This window comes from Crinia signifera, chromosome 1 (assembly GCF_055691185.1).
Source record: "Crinia signifera chromosome 1, ASM5569118v1, whole genome shotgun sequence".
Lineage (NCBI taxonomy): Eukaryota > Metazoa > Chordata > Amphibia > Anura > Myobatrachidae > Crinia > Crinia signifera.
Genome location: NC_139217.1, coordinates 378,907,212 through 378,928,494, shown reverse-complemented (window position 1 = coordinate 378,928,494; position 21,283 = coordinate 378,907,212). Strand labels below are relative to the sequence as shown.

At 42.9% G+C, this 21,283-nt stretch overlaps 1 protein-coding gene across 2 annotated transcripts in view; it reads right to left on the bottom strand.

Moving 5' to 3' along the window:
• The window catches only part of WSCD2 (WSC domain sialate O sulfotransferase 2), a 273,923-nt gene extending 253,226 nt beyond the window's left edge, over positions 1–20,697 (bottom strand). For both annotated transcript variants that reach the window (XM_083151445.1, XM_083151446.1), the window contains exon 1: positions 19,756–20,697. The gene's annotated coding sequence lies outside the window, so the exon portion shown is untranslated. The remainder of the gene's footprint in view (positions 1–19,755) is intronic.
• Positions 20,698–21,283: the final 586 nt, after the last annotated feature.

Below are 21,283 nucleotides of genomic sequence, written 5' to 3'. Positions count from 1 at the left end.
TATACATAAAGCCTGAGATGGTTTGCAAGACTCCGGTCTCAAGACAATAATGTGGGGTACACATTAGGCAATATATTCAATGGTTCACAGATTGGAACAGTATATACGTATTCTCAATAATACTAAATGTGCTTATAATTAATCGTGCTTTGTCAGCGGGTTAGTCCCATCTGATTTGTTGCACAAATGGCATGCAGCTGAATGTGGTATGAAAGCACATTCAGATGTGTCCTGCTGCAGTGTTGCTGTGCAAGGCACTGCCCTGTAGCAGTCTAGGGAGTAATTACCATAGGTGCAGGTGATGCAACTGCTATGGGGCCCAGAGCTTAAAGGGGCCCATCTTCCCAGTGTTATATCCATTTATCACCACTGGCTGATACATAAGGGCCCTTACAAACTTCTGCTATGGGGGCTGCAAATATTTAGTTACAACACTGGTAGCAGTGTACCTGGCCATATAGTCCTTTAACCACTTCCATCCAGTATATTCTGGAGCTGAGCATCAACTTTTATTATTCTTTGGGTAACATAAAATCTTGCCTCTCTGCATATTGGGAAATCAAACCCAAAGTTATTTAATAAGAGACATAAGGTAAACGAAGATTACTTGGAGATATAGGTGGGTAGTCAATGTTGGATCACGGCTGTCGGGCTGGCCTGACTGCCGTGACCCTGTCCCTTTCTAAGTCTGCTCGTCCGAGAATTTGCAGCCGGGAGCTCCCGTCGGGAGATGGCTGCGGGAGATTGAATACCCCCCATAGACATAAAACTAACGCATTTTACAGATTTATGAACACAATGTTACTTTCACTCTTCTGTTCCTAGATAAAAACAGGGACAAAGGTTTGAATATGAAAAAAAAACATTTGATGTTCAGTCTGAAAGGCTCATTTGACTTTTACAAAATCAATGGTATTCTTTTATCTGCAGAAAGTCTTATTCATGCTGGGTTTATAGCTCGTCATATCTAAAATATTGATTATATCCTTATGCAGTTGAACACTATTCTATAACTCCTTCCTTCACATACATACCGTGTATTATTGAACTTTAAGATTGCGCTCTGCAAGCTTACTCCACCATATGCAGTATTTCTTACTTGCTGTATATATTCTCTGTCTGGACATCTTAAATTATCTGTACGTATTCTTCCATTCTATTTCCAGCGTGCAGATTTTCATTTATTTCCTGAATTGATTTTTTTCTCAATGTGCGATATATCTGTTCCTGTCACAAATTATCTGCACGGAGATTTCTTTTCCATGGATACACATGCTCATTGTTGCTGATGTAGAACAGATATATTTGTATTGTAATGGTTTTAAGTACAATGAGATGTTGCTAATGATGTATTGTATTTGGAACATGCATGTGATGCAGTTATACTGTATGTAGTTTTATATTTCTAGTCAATGGAACAATTGCTTTTAATGTTAGAGATCATGTACCACATGGACAATGAAATATCATGAATTGACACCCTTATTTCTTATTACCTTGATACAGTAAAAAATTTTTTTTAATTTTAAAGGTTGTCAAACCTTTAAATTAAGATTCTTACAACCTCTAGGGGCTCATTATGGTCTTTCAGTTTAGGTAATTAAATATAAACTTGTGGGATTCATGAAGCAGTAAAGAGAAACCACCAGAAATTAAGGCCTTTATTGCTTTATCATCCTTAAGGCCCCATACACTGAGCCGATTTTGGCCGATTGAGACCAATCGGGCCGTTAAATCGGACCAAATCGGCTGTCCCTGACATGCCATCGGGTCCGATGCATGGTCCTGTGCGCATCAGACCCGAGCAGGTGGTCGGACCTGGTGGCCATACGACTGTTGGTGTTTTGTGATGGAACTACCATAGGTGTGCAGCGGTCAGCCTCATATAAAAGATAGTCACATGTGTTACATTGCAATCAGAGAGGATGAGTCTTGTAAAGGTATAACTTCTTTATGTAGAACTGGGTAACAGGATCAATATAACATGACAAAACATCAGCATTCAGTAACAGCTTGTTAAACTCAACATGTCTGCCACATGTGCTTCTTTCTTCATTCCTTCAGACAACATGACCAGGCAGCATCAGAGAGATACAGGAACATAGCAGCAAACACACAATACATATCACAGTATATTGCCATCTGCTGTCCCTCCAATGTACATGCATAAATACATGAATATGAATGAAACCCACAGCCTGTTGCAGTGGCGTAACTATAAATTTTGCTCCCCCCTGCCAAAAAACTTTCTGGCGCCCCTCCCCCCATAATGTACCTTACACTATATGCCACTCGCCATAGGACCCCTTTCACAGTATGACACATCTCACACATGTATGTATGTATGTATGTATATATATATATATATATATATATATATATATATATACATACATACACACAATGTGTGTGTGTGTGTGTGTGTGTGTGTGTATGTGTGTGTGTATGTGAATTGTGCTTACCTGCCATAATTCTTGTTTCTGTTGGTCACTTTTAATGGCAGCCACCAGCCATGCATGGGGGAGGCACAGGCACACATAAAGATGAGGAGGTAGCAGACGCACAGATGAGGAAGGAAGAGTGGGGAGAGGGGTGCCTAGAGGGACAAATGTAGATTGTGGCAGAGGTAAAGAAAGAGGCATGGCTATAGAAAGTACCAAAGACATTACAGTATATAGCAGTGCTTGAAGTGGAAATTTTTAAAGTGGGGATATGTAAAAATAAAGGATTTAGCTATGCGCGCGCCAAAGGCGCGCGCGCACTCCGGAAAAGAGGGTGTGTCCACTAAAAAGGGGGCATGTCTTTAAGTGTAGCGTACCACACCACATACTCCTTATACACCACACTAGTAGGACCCCTTATACTATCTAATACTATTGCCCCTTACACATTGTGCCACACGGTAGGAGCCAAAAATTCAAGGACAGCAAGGAAAAGGGACAGGGAGAGTGACAGCAGAGAGAGACTGACAGCGGGAACACAGAGACAGCGACAGCGGGGACACAGGGACAGTCATATATGTATATTGGGCACCACGGTGTGTGGCATAGGTATTATGAGCATCACGATGTGTGGCATATGTATAATGCGCATCACGTGTGTGGCATATGTATAATGCGCATCACGGTGAGTGGCTCATTATACATATGCCACAAACCGGGATGCCCATTATACATATGCCACACACTGTGATGCTCATTATACATATGCCACACACCGCGATGCCCAATATACATATGCCACACACCACGATGCCCAATATACATATTCCACACACCGCGATGCCCAATATACATATGGCACACACCGCGATGCCCATTACACATTATTCCGCACACCCCGATGCTCAATATACATATGGCACACACCGTGATGCCCATTTCACATTATTCCGCACACCGCAATGCCCAATATACATATTCCCCACACCGTGATGCACAATATACATATGGCACACACCGCAATGCCCATTACACATTATTCCACACACCACGATGCCCAATATACATATGGCACACACCGCGATGCCCATTACACATTATTCCACACACCGCGATGCCCAGTATACATATGGCACACACCATAATGCTTATTACACATATTGCCACACCTTAATGCCCCATTACACATAATGCCATATACCATAGTAATGGGGGAGAGCATGGCCAGGGTGCTGTACCGGCTGCCACAATCACCCTGTACCCAGCCCACACTCACCATGCTCGCTGCTCCATCTTCGTGGGCGGCATGGCTCCTCTTCAACGTCCCCCTCTCTTCAGTCATGTGGGAGAGTAGACTAGAAATTTCCTGGAGATTGCACCCACGGGTGGGGGTTGCTGCCGTCTTTGTTTAAGCAGGGATTGGGGGGGGGGTCATGGTGGAGATTGGAGCCAGCTCTGTGAGAGCCCGGGGGAGGGGAGGAGAAATGGCTTGCTTGCCTGCACAGCCTGCATGCTCAGTTGTCAGTCACTGAGCTGCAGGCTGGTGCCTAATACTGCCTTAACGCTATTGAACAGCTGAGCTCCCCCTGCACTGCTACGCAATACAGACTCAGCTGCCTGTCACTCAGCACAGCAGGGAGCCGGGAGCGCAGGGCTCTCTTATGGATCCGATTTGCAACACTGCACACCGGCGCTGTGTAGCAGTGCAGGGGTGCCGAGCGGCAGCAGGGGGGCTATTAATCCGGCCACCTGTGAGGAAAGGGGAGGAAGGTCCCGGGCAGAGGAGGGGGAGGAGATATCCACCGGAGAGGAGGACCTAAGTACTCACGGGCTAGTACAGACTTCACAGCCTCAGCGGATGTGAGTAGAGTTCCTGCTGCCGGCGCCGCGGCGCTGACTGAGGGACAGCACCTTCCGAGTTTTTTTGCCTGGCGGCGCGCTCGCTGCAGACCCCACAGGGTATGCGGGTGCCGGCGCCCCCGCTGCCGCCCGCTCCCCCAAGCGGCAGCGGGGGCTGCCTTACGCTGGTTACGCCACTGGCCTGTTGCATATATTCCAATACGACCACCCGTCCTGGGACCTCCCTTCTTGCGGCGAGATGGGCGGGAAGCAGGGACACATGCAATCCATCACAACAAATTCTGATGGATGGCTCGCAGGGTATCGGGTGTCCGTAATCTGCTGCGAGACATCGCAGCAGTGTATGGGCACCGTTACACATATTAGTACTCTCATCACATATCGGGGCTGCACATGCGCATTTCATAATAACCCACTGCCAACATCTTTAGGCTGCCGGCAATAGGGAGAAAGATATCAAAGAGGAAATCTGGAAAGGTAACTACTGATGAATACTGGCAGGATCCATGTTTTGTGTAGATGTGAGAAAGGAAGAATATAATATAACATACTTCCCTATATGCAGATACTGCTTATAATAAGGATGAGTGGGGCAATGGCAATCATATCAATAGTGATGGCTTATTAAAGCTCTTCTATAAATGTGGTAGAGTAGCTTGAAACCATTTTCAAATTTTGCTCCAATTTGAACCCAGGAGGTAAGTAGTAGACAAGGGTCCAAACCTTTCTCATTGAGATTTGCATGTACATTATGCATGTATAAACCATTTATCTTATTGCATAATGCTTACATTATGAAGGTTGCTAATGCATTAATGTGAAGGTCATGCGTGTGGGATAAAACGTTGCCTCAAAAGCAGTTCTTATTCTATTTTAATGAATGAGGAGCTTATGAGCCAAGAAAAGCATTTAGCACCAAAATGAGGGCTGCTGCATCCTCTTCTGCATCTTTTCCTGCAGTCACATTTGCAAGTATATGTTAATGCTAGTAAAAGCCCTTCCCCAGGCATACAAGCATGTATCTGAATGTACAAGGACTGGTACTTACATATTTATAGACATTACCTTTGGATGCACTATTGTAACCCATTCTACTGTAGGTGCAGATACCTCCTCATAGTATGGCCACCAATGTAACTGCCTGAGATCACAGACAGTTTTGCATCATGCCAGTGACACTGCCATAGCATGCCTATAAGACATTACATCTCCATATGTCGGAATAGCTACCTCCAAGTGGGTGCCGGATGACCTCCCGACAGTCAGGATTCCAAGCGTCAGTAGACCGATGTCGGAATCCGACGGTTAAAAGCCCTCGTTGCGGTCCATGGCCCCCATAGAGGGAGAATAGACCATGTGGCAAGCACAGGTGTCAGAGTACTGGCAGTTGGGATTGCAACATTGTTCTAATGACCATCAGAATCCAGCCTTATGGCCCCCATACCACACAAACCCCCTCTGAGTCACATCCCAGGATTGCCCTATACATTTCCAATACATTTCTCAGACCATCGGCAGGATGTAATGCCGCCCGAGCTCAGATGTTGACCAAACTCAGATGGATTTTTAAAAGGCAGTCACTTAGAAGGCAAAACCATGCATTGTAAGTAATTGTTCCTTTAAAAAAACATCTGTGTTCGGCAGGCATCCCGCACAGTATTACATCCCGCCATATATGTCTCAAAGGTTACTGCACCTCTGCATGCAGGGCCGGCTCTACCACTAGGCAGCTTTAGGCAGTTGAAATTTTGCCTAGGGTGCAGAGAAGCCTTACACCGGCCCTGTCTGCATGCACTCACCATGTGTGCTGTGCAAATATCAGCATTACGTGGCCTGGACTGTTAATGTGCCTGGAGAACCGAGGTTGGGAATGGAAGGCTTGATGTAATATAATCATGTCAAGGCACTTTTCCCCTAGAAATGAACGTGCAAAGCCCCATTCTATTTAATTAAAAAAAATATAGCTAAATTGTATTGTGATGGCACAGTGCCAAACATCGTGTTCATCTTCTTCTCCATGTTAAGACAGACTGTATGCTATCACCTATAGGTGACTAAGCAACAGTTCAAGTGCAAAAGGCTTTTGTCTATGATTGGTGAAATTCTGTTATAGAATTTGTCCAATTTTGCAGACATTTACAGATAATATTATCTGCATATTACAGATACTCCTCTGATTATAAGTTTATTTAACACATGTAGCAAGTGTTAAACTAAAAAGTAACACTGCATAACTTCATTCTTGCACGTGAGTTGAATCTTCAAAGAAACAGATCTCGTTATGCCAAGTATGTTTGCCAAAGAGTGATAATGAATTTTCTGCCATATATTTCCTTCCACCAGATGGTATCTAGGTTGAATTGGGAGCATCGCACTTTGTGAATTTAATTATTACAGTATGTCCACAACCCTTCTTAAATTAATCAGGAAGGTCTGCGGTCTGAGCGATGGTATTGTTGGCAAGCTGCTAGATGGCAGACATGCTAGTGATTGACAGTTATCACTGCTCAGACCACAGATGCCAAACAATCATGCCTGCTTTCAAATTCCCCAACTAATCCAAGTGCTAGGCAGTCTGGGCTGGATTAAGCCCAGGACATGGTAGTGAAAACCATGTCCTGGTGTAAAAACTATAGTAGTGGAATCTAAGGCAAACTGGAACTACTACAGTGAGCAGGGGTCAAATAAAAACTGTCATGGTGCAGCTCTCCCATTGGCTACTGTGCTGTGCTGAAAAGCTTTCTGTTTCCCCTGGCATGTTGGGGCTCAGTAATTAACAGCATACCCAGCTCATTCAATTCAAAAAATTCCAAACAAAGGTCAGTGTTTCTGCCCATATACATCTAGCCATGCTCATCGTTGCTGTTCCGGGTCCCCAGCTGCTGTGAGAATTGGAATAACCCTGACAGGAAGATAGAGAATTGGCTGCGGTCTCTCCATAGCACATTTAGGAGATACTTAAAATGTGCAAGTATCCCCCAAAAATGGTGGTTTTGGGGGAATGTTCCCCCAAACATGAGTTGATAAATAGGCTTCCAAATAAAGAAAAACAATGTAACTTGCACCTCCAAGATTCAGTTTTGGCCTGATTCAGACTAGCTCGCTGGGCTGCAAGTGTTCGGAGCTCAGTGAGCAGGTAATCGCTGCCCTGTTGAATCCCCCTTATGATCGAGTTTGCAGGGCCGCTAAGATGAAAAATCATTTGATTTTCACTTACCATTCAATGATTTTATCCTTCTCTCCCTGGTGCCCAGGACTCACATGGCAGCTGCGAGTAAAACAGCCACTTCCAGGCAGGCACTTACCGTATATACTCGAGTATAAGTCGACTCGAATATAAGCCGAGGCACCTCATTTTCCAACAAAAAACTGGGAAAACTTATTGACTCAAGTGGGACCCTCACTCAAGTATAAGCTGATAGGGGGCTTTTTCAGCATAAAAAATGTTCTGAAAAAGTAGGCTTAAACTCGAGTATATATGGTATGTAATGTACTTGCCCCTATCAGGCATAAATATGTGTGTGTTTGGGCTGTCACTCCCAGCGTTTCATTGGGCGTACCCACTGTTTTTGTGGGCAAGCCCATGAAACCTGGAGATCCATCTCCACTCACTTACCCCCTATCATTTAGGTTGTGAGCGCCTTGAAAATATAAACATTGGCCAAAGGCATGTCAATGCGCAGAAGAGCAAACATCTGACAGCTTCCAAATTTGGACCTGTGCAAAGAGGTAGGAATCGGGCCCTTAGTCCATTACAATCAGGAGCAATAAATCCTCAATCAAAAATTACTCTTAAATAAGTATTCTGAATCTTCTGTATCTAAGAGGGTAATGTGCAGGTATCCGTCTATTGTCTCTCAAAAAGAACAATACAGACGAACCAGGATTAATTCTAAATAGAAATGAACCATCAGAGGTCTCTCTTTGTGTCTGTACTTCCCTAAATTATGAATTTTTAATCTTAAATAGAATCCACATTTGTCAATCTCAGAAGCCCAGGATTCAAGATGGTCATTAGTCTCCGGCAGCATTCCACAAACCCTAGAGTACACTCCAAACACAGCCTCCAAGATGACAATTATGTACGTATATCCAATATTACATGGGATGTTTGCTATTGTTGATGATGATGTTACTGTTTAATTAACATGCCAATTTTCATGCTGGTCTTCATTTTTTATTAAATTACAGCTGTACGAAAGACCCAGAAAGGATTCATACTTTACACGGTGAAGGGAATATAAGAATGTACCCTGATTGAGAGAGCTTGGAGCTTGATCAATATATTATTTTACACTTATATCCGAAAAATGGGTTTAACAGTACCTTTCTAGAGAATATTTCAAATTAATATACAAAATGAATATTACAACAATCTGAACCAAAGCAGATGTTACCCAAAGTGTCACAGCTGGAACCTTAATAGGTTAGTGGTTTTATATTTGCACCACACAATACAGTTTTGAATGTAAAGTAAACGGTACTTTGACTACATACAGTATAGCACTGCCATGATAAAAAGGGAGAAACATTACGATTCACACTCTGGACAATAGGAGGCCTAATACTTTCATTTGTAAATGCATGCTAGGAACTCTATTTTCATGCTCAGTAACAAGGGCTTTTGGTACTTGTTTCCTAGCACGGCCACAATCACGGGCATCGTGTGCCTTAACTTTAAGGCACACGATGCCCGCGATGCCCGTGATTTCCCCATAGGCTTCAATGTTAAAATATTTTAACATTGAAGCCTATGCGCTTCCGACGCGATGCCCCCGATTTCTCCATAGGCTTCAATGTTAAAATATTTTAACATTGAAGCCTATGCGATGGACCCTATTTGTCCATAGGCTTCAATGTTAAAATATTTTAACATTGAAAATGAGTGCATTTAGGAAATGGCCCAATATGGGCCATTTCTCATTGGGTATGGCCCCGGCATATGTGTGTAAAAAATAATGGCCCCCCATTGTGTAATGGCCCCCCATTGTGACCGCCACCCCCACAATTGACGCGAACCCGAAGCGTGGCGAGCGCAGCGAGCCCGCGAGGGGCGGCGGTGCGCATCCTCCGACCTTTTCATTCCCCTACTATCCACGTTGGCGTGGAGTTGAGAATATATAGTGTGGCGAGCGTAACGAGCCACCGAGCCCGAAGCGTGGCGAGCGCAGCGAGCCCCGCGAGGGGACGCGGATACCTGTCAAGCCCACGAGGGGCGCCCCTCGCGGGCTCGCTGCGCTCGCTACGCTTCGGGTTCACGTCAATCGTGGGGGTGGCGGCCACAAAGGGGGGCCATTATTTTTTACACACATACCTTTTTTTTCTATGTTAAATGTACTCAGTTTCAATGTTAAAATAATTTAACATTGAAGCCTATGGAGAAATCGGGTCCATCGCGTCGGCACACCATGGACGCGATGGACCCGATTTCTCCATAGGCTTCAATGTTAAATTATTTTAACATTGAAGCCTATGGAGAAATCGGGTACATCGCGTCGGTCGCGTCGTGTGCGTTTTGGTATGCACCCGACGCGACCGACGCAATTTTTTTTCCGACACGACCACCACGATAGAAATCGTGGTTGCCGTGCTAGGAAACAAGTACCGGGCTTTTTTAATTAAGATTTTCTGTTCCCAGAACCCATTGTGGTAGGAACACTATTTATATGGCCAATTTACTTTGGAGGAGATTTATTAAAGCTTGGAGAGAGGATACAGTGTAGAGAGATCAAATATCTTCAAATCAGCTCCTAAGTGTAACTTTGGTCAAACACAGCCTTTAAAATGGAAGATAGGGGCTGATTGGTTAGTATTTTCACTCTCTCTCCACACATTGAAAAATCTCTCCCTTTGGCTCATAGCCGTACGTCCATCCATTTGTACGATACAGTAACAACATACAGAAGTTACAGTACTGTAGCATAAGTGGATAGAGGTTAAGATAAAGTAGGTTAGTATACTATTAACATACACACAGCAAGATCTGAGATCTGATTTTCTGAAACGTACAGTATGAATTAAAAAGAGAAAAATACAACTAGATGAAGAGAAACAATGCAAGACATTTCTCAAATACTGCGAGTACTCTACGAACCTCAGCCCTCATTCTAATTGAATCGGTACCCAGCGTGTTTGCACAGGTGACCAATATGTGCAGGGCTTATATGCAAGCACCTTTGCCGACTTCCATGGCCGGTGTGGCGCCCGCACTGGGGTTGGGGGTGGGGGCAGGCAGGGGACGCTCAGTGGGCATCCCCATGCAAACAAAGGTGGGCACCTGCCTGCCGGAGGCTCACAGGATGTCAGCTGCCCCCACCAGTTTTCACACCTGGACGCCGCAGGTCTAATTCAGCCTAAACTGACTTAGATTTGCAAGCAGGCTAGAAATCATCGATGGTCGCCGACCAGCAAATTATTTCATCCCTGCAGGCTACCCTGCAAATGGATGTTTATGCAAAACATCCATTCGCAAAGCGGCAGGGATATTTGCTTGGTGGGGGGGGGGGGGGCAACGTGTGTGGCGTTGGAAGGCTCACTAAGTAGCGAATTACCACTGCTTAGCGAGGCAACCAGAATGACCCCCTTGGTCAGTAAGAATGTGCTGAAATGTCATTCAGCTGAATATTCATATAATACAATTATGCAAGTACTGTAGATGCAATTATCCTCTACAGCAGGCATTCCCAACCACGGTCCTCAAGGCACACCAACAGTGCAGGTTTTGTAGATATCCAGGCTTGAGCACAGGTGACTTAATTAGTATCTGAGGGATTCTGATTAAACCATCTGTGCTGTAGCCTGGATATCACTAAAACCTGCACTGTTGGTGTGCCTTGAGGACCGTGGTTGGGAAAGCCTGCTATATAGTAACACTGCTCCTCACCTTTATGGGGGGATTCAAGTGTTTTGTACACCAGCAGCCACTAAGTGGCACCTGACGGATCCACTTGCTATGTTTGGGCATGTTCCATTCATGTCCCATCATTTTGACGGGTTGGTAACTACTGTTAGTCTAAAGTGTAAATTTTATGAAGAAAAAACATACAGCAATCCTAAAATGTTCCCTTTTACTCCACCATTGCTTCTACAAGACATTCTCAGTATATCTATTTTACTTCCTGTTCTACTGCCCCTATCCCTTCAGTGTGTTTGGTTTAGCATGATTTTTAAGGTTATTCTATGTAATTATGTAATATTTATGTAAATGTAGTCTTATCACTATATGTCTCTACTGACACCTTGTGGTGCACTTTACATAAAATTAAAAGATACCATAGTGAAGAACTCACAATCAGTAATGTAATTATACCAGCCTATTGAAACTACTCCTAAAATTCGTATTACATATTACAATTATATGCCAATACGGTGCTAATGAATTTAAATACTCATCTTCCAGTCTCATTAAAATATTACAGATTACATTGGAGGGGAGATATGCTGGCATTTTGCTCAGAATAGGTCATTTAGTAGAGGTGCAAAGTCATTGAGATACAATACTGGTTTGCTTCGCCATTCTATAAAATTACCATTAAACAGTGTGACTAGAAATTCCACACTTCATTGAAAATAATGTATAATCTACTGTATACATAAAGCTGGGACAACAGTAAACAGTAAATTCACTTTGCCCATATGTGGGTTTAGAGAAAAGCGAACCAAGGCCCTGATTAGGGTTCTAGATGCCCTGAGCTAATATACTTGTAGCGCCCCCTATAATGCGGTGCGGAGCACAGTATGTATACAGTACATGGTCAAGAAATTGCTGTTGTATAGCCACAGCCTTTAAGGCCTGCCCTCAACACAACCTCAGCATGGATAACTAATAAGCTTAATTACATTTTGTGACTACTGTTTATTTAGAATAAATTAGGTCTTCATTGTATTCCCACCAACTGTGTTGAGCCCAGGGCAGGCAACAGGGGGGGTCAAGGGGGACAAGTGTGACGGGCCCCAGAGATCTGAAGGGACCTAGAGTTTCCATACACCGGCACGGCCACTGCCTGTACTAGCTGGCCTGTCAATGACCCTTGCGGCTCGGCCGTCTACTGTGCACCATCTGTTTTTGACTGACTCACTGTGTGCCACTGCCGTCTACTGTGTGTGCGCCCTGCCACTTGGCGCACAGAGCCATCTACTCTGTGAGTGCGCACAGCCTGGGGTGGCAGGCACACAGCCTTACCCACCACTTGTGCTGTGGCCTCAGTCTCTGGCTCCTGTACTTTTACTGCGCATGCGTGGGCCGTCTGTTGCGCACTCTGCAAAAGACCTGCCCTGCCTGCTCGTAGTGCTTAGCATTCTTTTATGAAAGTGACAGGCCAGCAGCAGCCAGAGCCAGCAGGAAGCAACAGCCAAGAGCCAAGCCAGCAGGACTGAGAATGAGAGAAGTCTGCACCCAAAAAAGGATCTGGAGCAGCGAAAGGTTAAATGAGGCTCATGCAGAAGAGCGTTCTGTGGATTTGGGATTAGGTGGGGGGCCCCAGAATTACCATTGTACAGGGCCCCAAGATTTCTGTTGCCGGCCCTGGTTGAGCCTCCCTACAAGTCCAACCAATGAAAACAAGGAGAGTAGTACTGGACAACTGCTCATTAACAATTTCTAAGAGCAAATTTTTAGGGGAAGAAATCCTCAAAACTTGTCACTAGCTAAAAAAAAACCCTTTAAAAATAAAATATATATTATTATTTTAGCATTTTATTGCACAGCATCGGTATCCACCTGCCTCCCAGTAAGAATGATTAGCAATAATATACATAATATATAATCTACTGTATTCTATATACATATATGTATTTGTATGTTTGGTGCAATGTACCCTGTATAAATTATTGTAAACAGTGCTATTTTTCAGCAGGCTCCAGCAGGAACTGAGGCCCTTATTCTAGTTCAGTCTTTCTGACAAAATCCTACTTAGATGGAGAAAACCATGTGCACTGCAGGTGAGGCAGGTGTTACTTGTGCAGAGAGAATTAGATTTGGGTGGGGTTTTACTTCAAAGTGAGTTCTATATTGCAGTGTAAAAATAAAACAGCCAGTATTTACCCTGCACAGAAACAAAATAACTCACCCAAATCTAATTCTCTCTGCACATTTTAAATCTGCCCCCCCTGCAGTGCACATGGTTTTGTCCCTCTAAGAAGGATTTTGTCAGAAAGAGTGAACTAGAATAAGGGTCTCATCTCCTGCTGGAGTCTGCTGAAAAATAGCACTGATTGTAAATGCAGAAAGTGTTAAAGTACTAACAATTCTGATGCAGGATTCTCAAAGCTCATTGGCTGTTTGGCCAATGATTTTAATGAAGAATCTGCTGTGAGCAAAGGTAAGGGAAGCCATTTTCGTCACTACCACATTCCTTTGACGAACAGGAGGTTATTTAGGGATCACAATAACTAGCGGAATCCTGGACTAATAGCCATTAGTATATAATTTTACAAGAGGATATGGCTGTCCCATTGCTGTGGTGTTGCTATATTTTTGTAAGGTTCCTATATAATATCCAATAAACCCCACCAATCTATACCATGGTTGGCATGTGTCATATTGATTGCATTGAGTGAAAGATCTGTCTCCTACTCTTCGGTTCTAATTCAGAGGAAGCTGTCAGGTGTAACCAGCCACAAACCCCAGTTAAAAAGAGTGCTAAAGCAGCTACAGTGTTTTTAGTGCTACTAAAAATGTTGGGGTTCCAGTCATTGTTGATGGAGCTTTGTGGTAGCATCAAAGCTCTGTAAGATGGTAGTGCAAGCCTATTCCATCACAAAACCATTTGGAACATCTGGTATTCCCTGATTATGTTTTATATATAACTTACAATACAAATACAAAGATAATAGATTCAAAAGATCAATTGGATAATATGTAATGGTCAAGAGAACCTTGCACAGTACTGTATTGCAGGCATCAAGCATGTACAGAACACACAAAACATGTGTACTTTATAAGAGAGGTGTTCTTGTCAACATAATCTTCCTACTTAGGATCTGAATCGGAGTTGTACACTAATGCAGTGGTTCCCAAACTGTGGTGCCGCAGAGCATTTGCAGGGGTGCCCTGGGTTGGTGGTCCAGTACCAATTCAATTTATTTATGGACAATGTAATGGGCAATGGATGTTTGTGGATTCCAATAATAAAATATGTGGACAAAGATAAGCAAATCCTGTCCCTCACCGCATAACTGAACCTATGAATGAAATATAAACACAATTTACTTAATTAAATATTTATTTATAAAGTACTGAATATGAAACTTTTGGCCTCAGTGTGCCATAAAAAAAATTCTGATACTCTAGGGCACCATGAAATGAAAAAGTTTGGGAACCACTGTGCTAATGTATTTGTGCGAAAATATGCAAATTACACAGACACCTGGAATTCTACTGAGCTGCCCACTGGCAGCTTTGAAAATCCAAGTAGCTACATGCAAATATGGAGCACTGGTTTTAGAACCTTGGATAATTGACTTCCTGAGTAACCCTATGGCAACAGGAATAATATGGCCACATGATGTGAGATGCTGACGCCATGTTTTGTGCGTAATGGATCACAGGTGCAAAATGAGACATGCCACTGGAACGATTGATCACGCCTTTTTTTTGTCACAACTACCCATTTCCTTCTCCATATGGTCCCTGACTGTCAATAACCCTGCAAATAACACTGTGAGCATCATCGCCAGTGCCGGACTGGCCATCTGGCACTTCTGGCAAATGCCAGCAGGGCCGATGGCCTTGTGGGATGATTTTGTGAATGCTGGTTGGTGTGTGGGGGGAGCTTCGATGCAACCACAGCTTTAATTTCCTGCAGGCGGGAAAAGGTGAATAGCAGGACCGCGGCCCAGAGCCAGTTGTCATCATCACATGGGGTGGATCCGTCCTTCTGGGCTGCCTGCTGCAAGAGTGCCAGTGCTTAGTGTCCTGTGCAGCGCTCTTGACCTGAGTGAGTTTGACTGCAAGGGCTTCTGTCTGGGTCATAATGTGTAATGGGCGTTACGGTGTGTTCCATAATGTGTAATGGGCATAACAGATGACAATTATTCTGTAATGGGCATTATTACGGTGTGTTCCATAATGTGTAATGGGCGTTACGGTGTGTTCCATAATGTGTAATGGGCATAACAGATGCCAATTATTCTGTAATGGGCATTATTACGGTGTGTTCCATAATGTGTAATGGGCGTTACGGTGTGTTCCATAATGTGTAATGGGCATAACAGATGACAATTATTCTGTAATGGGCATTATTACGGTGTGTTCCATAATGTGTAATGGGCGTTACGGTGTGTTCCATAATGTGTAATGGGCATAACAGATGACAATTATTCGGTAATGGGCATTATTACGGTGTGTTCCATAATGTGTAATGGGCATTACGGTGTGTTCCATAATGTGTAATGGGCATAACAGATGACAATTATTCTGTAATGGGCATTATTACGGTGTGTTCCATAATGTGTAATGGGCGTTACGGTGTGTTCCATAATGTGTAATGGGCATAATGGATTGTGTAATATTCTGTAATGGGAAGTACGGTGTGTTCCATAATGTGTAACACCTCCTTTTTGTGATACCAGGCCTTCATTTCATCAGGCCATGCCCCCTTTTCGCAGCGCGGCTTCACCGCACAAGGGTCACGCCTGCTGCAGTAGTTGGTTCTGGGACCACTCATTACCATATTTCCAGTTCCCACACTGCCCCATCAGTGTGCCACAATATTATGAATGGACGTCACAAGCAAGTGGGCCTGTGTGCTCAAAATGCCAGGGCTGATTTTTGGTCCCAGTCCAGCCCTAATCATCGCTAAGGTACCTTCGCAGGAGAGCACTTCCACCCAATTCTGTAAATATCAGCAATGCTTATTTCTTTGAATCAGGTTTGTAGTTAAGCACATGAAAGGAGAGGTCACATGGTCATATTCTGATGATCTCATTGGTGATATGCTGCTTTATCTACTTAAAAAATAAGGTTATGCTGTAATGGACACATATGGGATCAGGACTGCCAATAATATGCATGTGAGAGTGTGCTTATAATAGTGTGCCGAGCGCAGCAAGGTTCCAATCCTAAAGCATGGCGAGCGCACTGAGCCATTTGAGGGGGGGGGGGGGGCGCATAACATTAATTGGGGGTCTATGTCGACATATAGACAACAAAAACTGTAAAACCCGTGTGTGGACATTTTCCAGTGTCGGTCATTTTCGTGTCACCTTTTGTCAATGTCAGCATTTATCATGTGTCAACCTATTGCCTGTCCGCCAATTGTGACCATAGTCAAATTGCATTTGCCAAAGTAACTTTGCAAAAAGCAATGGCTTCCTTATTCAGCATTCACACCACGTTACTGAGTGTGAGAAAAACAGCACAACATTAAAATGTGCAGATCTTTCAAAATGAAGAAAGGAAACAAATAAAAAAAATTGCAAATCTAAACAAAAGTGGTAAAAAACATTGAAGGAATCTCTTCTCAAAAATAAATTCCAATCGTACAGTAGTATTTCAGCACCAAGGAGGTCACCTGAAAACCACTGTGCCTTCTAATTACAAAAGCAACTGCAAATACTAGACACTGCTTCATCACAGCTACTGTTTCCCTAGCAGCAAACTGTACTAACTAAAGTCTGATTCATTGATCAGTGCTCTACATAATTAACTGCTCATCGCACTCAACAGATATCCCCAGGTAGGCATATGACAGGTAGACAGAAAAGTTAATGGTGTAAAAAGTTACCTACAAAGATCAACACTACAGAACAACCAGCAGAATAAAGTGTCAGAACCTAGAAACAGCAGAGATCTACAGTATTAATAGCTGTTGTATTGTGTAACTTCTTGAGATTAAGTAATGATGAATGGTAATGAATGAAGAGAAAAGCGCTGTCAGTGTAACATGGTGACAGCTGTCAGTTATCACAGTCATTTAATGATTTGGGTTTCAGATACTATGGCAATGGTCCCATCCAATCAGTAACTAATAACTAGCACTGAGAATGCTGCAGGATTAGAAATAGCATCCTGTACTGTTTTTTTAACAATTTCCCTGGCCAAATAAATAAATAATTGGTAGGTTTTTTTTTGCTAAAAGCTATTGGGCTACATGATTTGCATAAAGAAGGAACTGCAAACATATTTTAATTGACTGATGCATATATGGGCACTCAGCAGTATTATATGCCATGGATCAGCTTATACAACAGCAGATAAAGATTAACTCTGCCAGGATAGACTTACTTCCAGCCATAATGAGGGAGTAAAAATCTCCAAATGACAGGCATTATTGATGAGCATACACCACTAGCTAAACCCTGTCATATTATGGTATATCACCAGTAATCCATGTCATATTATGCCAATAATCCACTTAATGTCTGACCACCGCCGCAGCTCAAATTTGTGGATTATGGCATTGTAACCCTTTCATTATTCACATAAGCCTTTCATTGTCACATAAACCATCAATTAAATTAGTTAACTCTTGCAGGGGAGGAGCTATGATAAAGCAACTCTGGGATGCCCCATGTGACAGATTACAGAGTCCATAGTGAAGTTGTGCTGCACAATGATAGATATTACAGTCATTAATTACCATTGGGAAAAGCATTCAACATACAGGGAGCCCATATACAAATGTGCAAGAAGGGTCTCATCAGGGCTGTAGGAAACACACAGTAATACCTGTGGACGAGGGTGTGACTTACATTTTACCATTTAGCTACAGTATTATCTGTTACACTGCAGACACATTTGTTACCTGGACTCTCAGAATTGGAGTTTTACATTCTGAAATACATTGTGATTATTTTACTGTATATGGGTGGTGCTTCCTAAATAACCTAGTACAGACTGGGGCATTTAAAAAACAACAACATTTAAATGGCGTTCAATTCCACGTATTATACTGTATGTATAAACAGACACACATACTCTAGATACACTGTACAATATATTTGGCTAATTTTTTGGGGGTATTTAAAATGCAGCCTAGAAGCCAGACCATTCATATGTGCTCAGTTAATCATGGATCACTGCTGCTCAGATTACTACCGTCCCGTGAATGCAAAATAATGACATTTCCAGACTGCAGGAATACATAAAATGTTTGGAGGGAGCGTAATGAATAAATATCCACTCCTGTCATCTAAAAAGATAGTCCAACACAGAGACCATTTTAAATATAAATATATACATATATATATATATATATATATATATATATATATATATATATATATACATATACATACATACATAGACACACACACACATTATATATATGTCTATGTATAGGTGTGTGTACAGATAGATAGATAGATAGATAGATAGATAGATAGATAGATAGATAGATAGATAGATGAAATGGTCTCTGTGTTGTACTATTTATAGACACACACACACACACACACACACACACTTGAAAAAAATAACTATTTTTACCAGTATCCCTTTTCCCCCCCCTAAGGATAAATTGTTAATAATATTTCAATGATGCCTTCAAAGATGTATAGGAAATAAAGATATGTATTACTATATTGCACAGAAGTTACTGATAATCATTTTTCACAGGAACTTTGAGACTGCATTTCCCCAAAGATGTACAACAAAATTGTTCTTGCAGTAATCAGCCGGAAGCTTTGTGAGAAGCACTGGTGCTGTCAGTGACAGTCTGCACATTGATGCGTGCTGAAATGTACAAGACAAACTCTTGATTGTAAGGATTTAGCTGGTCGCAGTCCTGCCTTGCTCACCTGTCGTTCAGCCATCTGCCTCACTCTGTGACTCTGCTTCTGTTGCCATGAGCTAACTCGCCTCCTGAAACCTGCCTGTTCTCATCCACAGCCAATTCCAAGTTCTCTCCCCACACTTCTCCCTTATCATTTCCAAACAGGGATTTTAAGATTCCACTGTAGCATACAATGACCTTATACTGTGTATATGTATATGTCTACATGGCTAAAATATCATATCCAGCCTCATTTCAACAGAACAGCAAGAATTGTCACAGGCTGTGTGATGCTCCTATATTTCCTATAAGTTACAGCAAAACCTAGAGGGATTTCCAGCTCAGCATCACACTGTCCCTCTGCCAGGTACTGAACACAAGCGACTGCACTGTAAATAATGCAATTCTTTAGATCTACTAGACGTTAATGGAACAGTCTTATGGCTGGGAATGGGGAGATCATTCCACAATCTGCACACTAGAGAATTAAGGAAAAGAGAGTAACTCTTCTATAACAAAACAAGGCTGCAATTCAGTTATACATGAATTATATGGGGGATGATAAAGTTTACCTAGTAAGCTTAAGTAGCAGAGTTCCCCCCTAATGTATTTAGGTTAAACTTGACATGGATAACACTAGATCACCATCTTTCAGCCTACTGATCTCTACAATATGTTGATGAATGATTAAGCAGATGAAATTAGCAGAGCATGTAAAGTAACATTATCTGTGCCCTTACCTGCACGGTTTTCCTGGCCAACTCCAGCACACAGGCTTCCCAACTAGCGGTTCCTTGCTGCCAGCTCCAGAGGCATCCCCGACCTTTAGCCTGTGAATTGCTGCATTATATTGGAGGTAGATGTCAGGGGCTGTCCAGCACCGGCTTGTTCACGTCTTGTTCTGGGTTAAGAGAAGGAATATACAGTACAGCAGCTTCAGCAGTTTGTGTTTCAGAGTAAGTCAGAGCCCACAGGAGGATGTGAAAGCAGCAAGTCTGCAGAAACCTCTCCTAGAAATCACCAGGTTTGGGTTTCAGGGAATAGCTGTCCATGGTTAACACTGTGTATTGCTGAGAAGGGGATTCACCTCATCTGACAACATCCATAGGTGGATATGTTAGAGGACTCGGGAATAGTAGCCAGTGATGTTCTCTAGCAGTGCTGTAAGGCTCTCTGATCTCCTTTAGTTAACATCTCTATCCAGATCTCTCCTTGCTGCATGCAGCTCCACTCAGCTGCACTATATTCAAAGGCCCACAGCACTGCCTACTGCTTAACTCATTAATTGCCATTTGTGCTGGAGACTGTGCCATCACTGCCCGTGGTTCTCTTTCGGTACATTATTCTCAAACAGATTTGTTTTCAGAATTCTCCTTATACTGACTTTAATACATGCCAAGAAAACATGGAACACGCATGATTGTAATGCAAAAAGAATTCTGGAGATTGGAATAAGCAATCTGTTGTGTATTGTATACATTGCTATTCTGTATTCTAAATGCAAGTGTTTGTGCCGGTATTACAGCAGCACAGAATATTTGGGTTTATGTAGCTTTGCATTTCCCTATATAGTACAATAGTGTTTTGGCAGAAATGTCAGTAACAGATACATTAAATTATTGGCAGATCTCGGTTCTGTAACTGGCTCTGATAAGTTCCACTGCTGATGAAATTGTTGCTGTGCTCCAAGTTCTATTACTGCTGAGTACTGCGTCGCTGCGCCTTGTATGGGCTACTGAAGCAGCAAAACTAGTTTTTGTATAAAAATAATATGCATTTAGATAAAAAAAAAAAAAAAAAAAAGTTAACATAAGGGGCTGTAGTGCACGTGGATTTTTTTTATTATTAATATGGCACAGCCTGCACTATAACAATGACATAATATTTCCAGGGCTGGACTAAGGGCCACATGGGATTCTGTGGAGATCTAAGGTGGATGTGGTCACTTTTTCAAACATTGGGGCAGATGTATTAATCCTGGTGAAGAGATACAGTCAAGATAAAGTAGATATAAAGGGCTGCCATCAGGGGGGTGCTTTGGGCACAGCTGTCCTGGACCCAACTTCTCTGACAGGGAGGGAAGGGCCCCGGCTACTCATTCCACTCACCCCCCCCCCCCCCCCCCCCCCGTGACTGCCTTTGCTGAGCTGCTGCTGCCCCCGCCAAAGCCCACTGTTCCTTTACTTCCGGTGCTAGTGGCTATTTAAAATGCAGCACCGTCTGGTGAGTGAGCCAATCAGAGATGGCGTACCGGCAGCCGCTCTGATT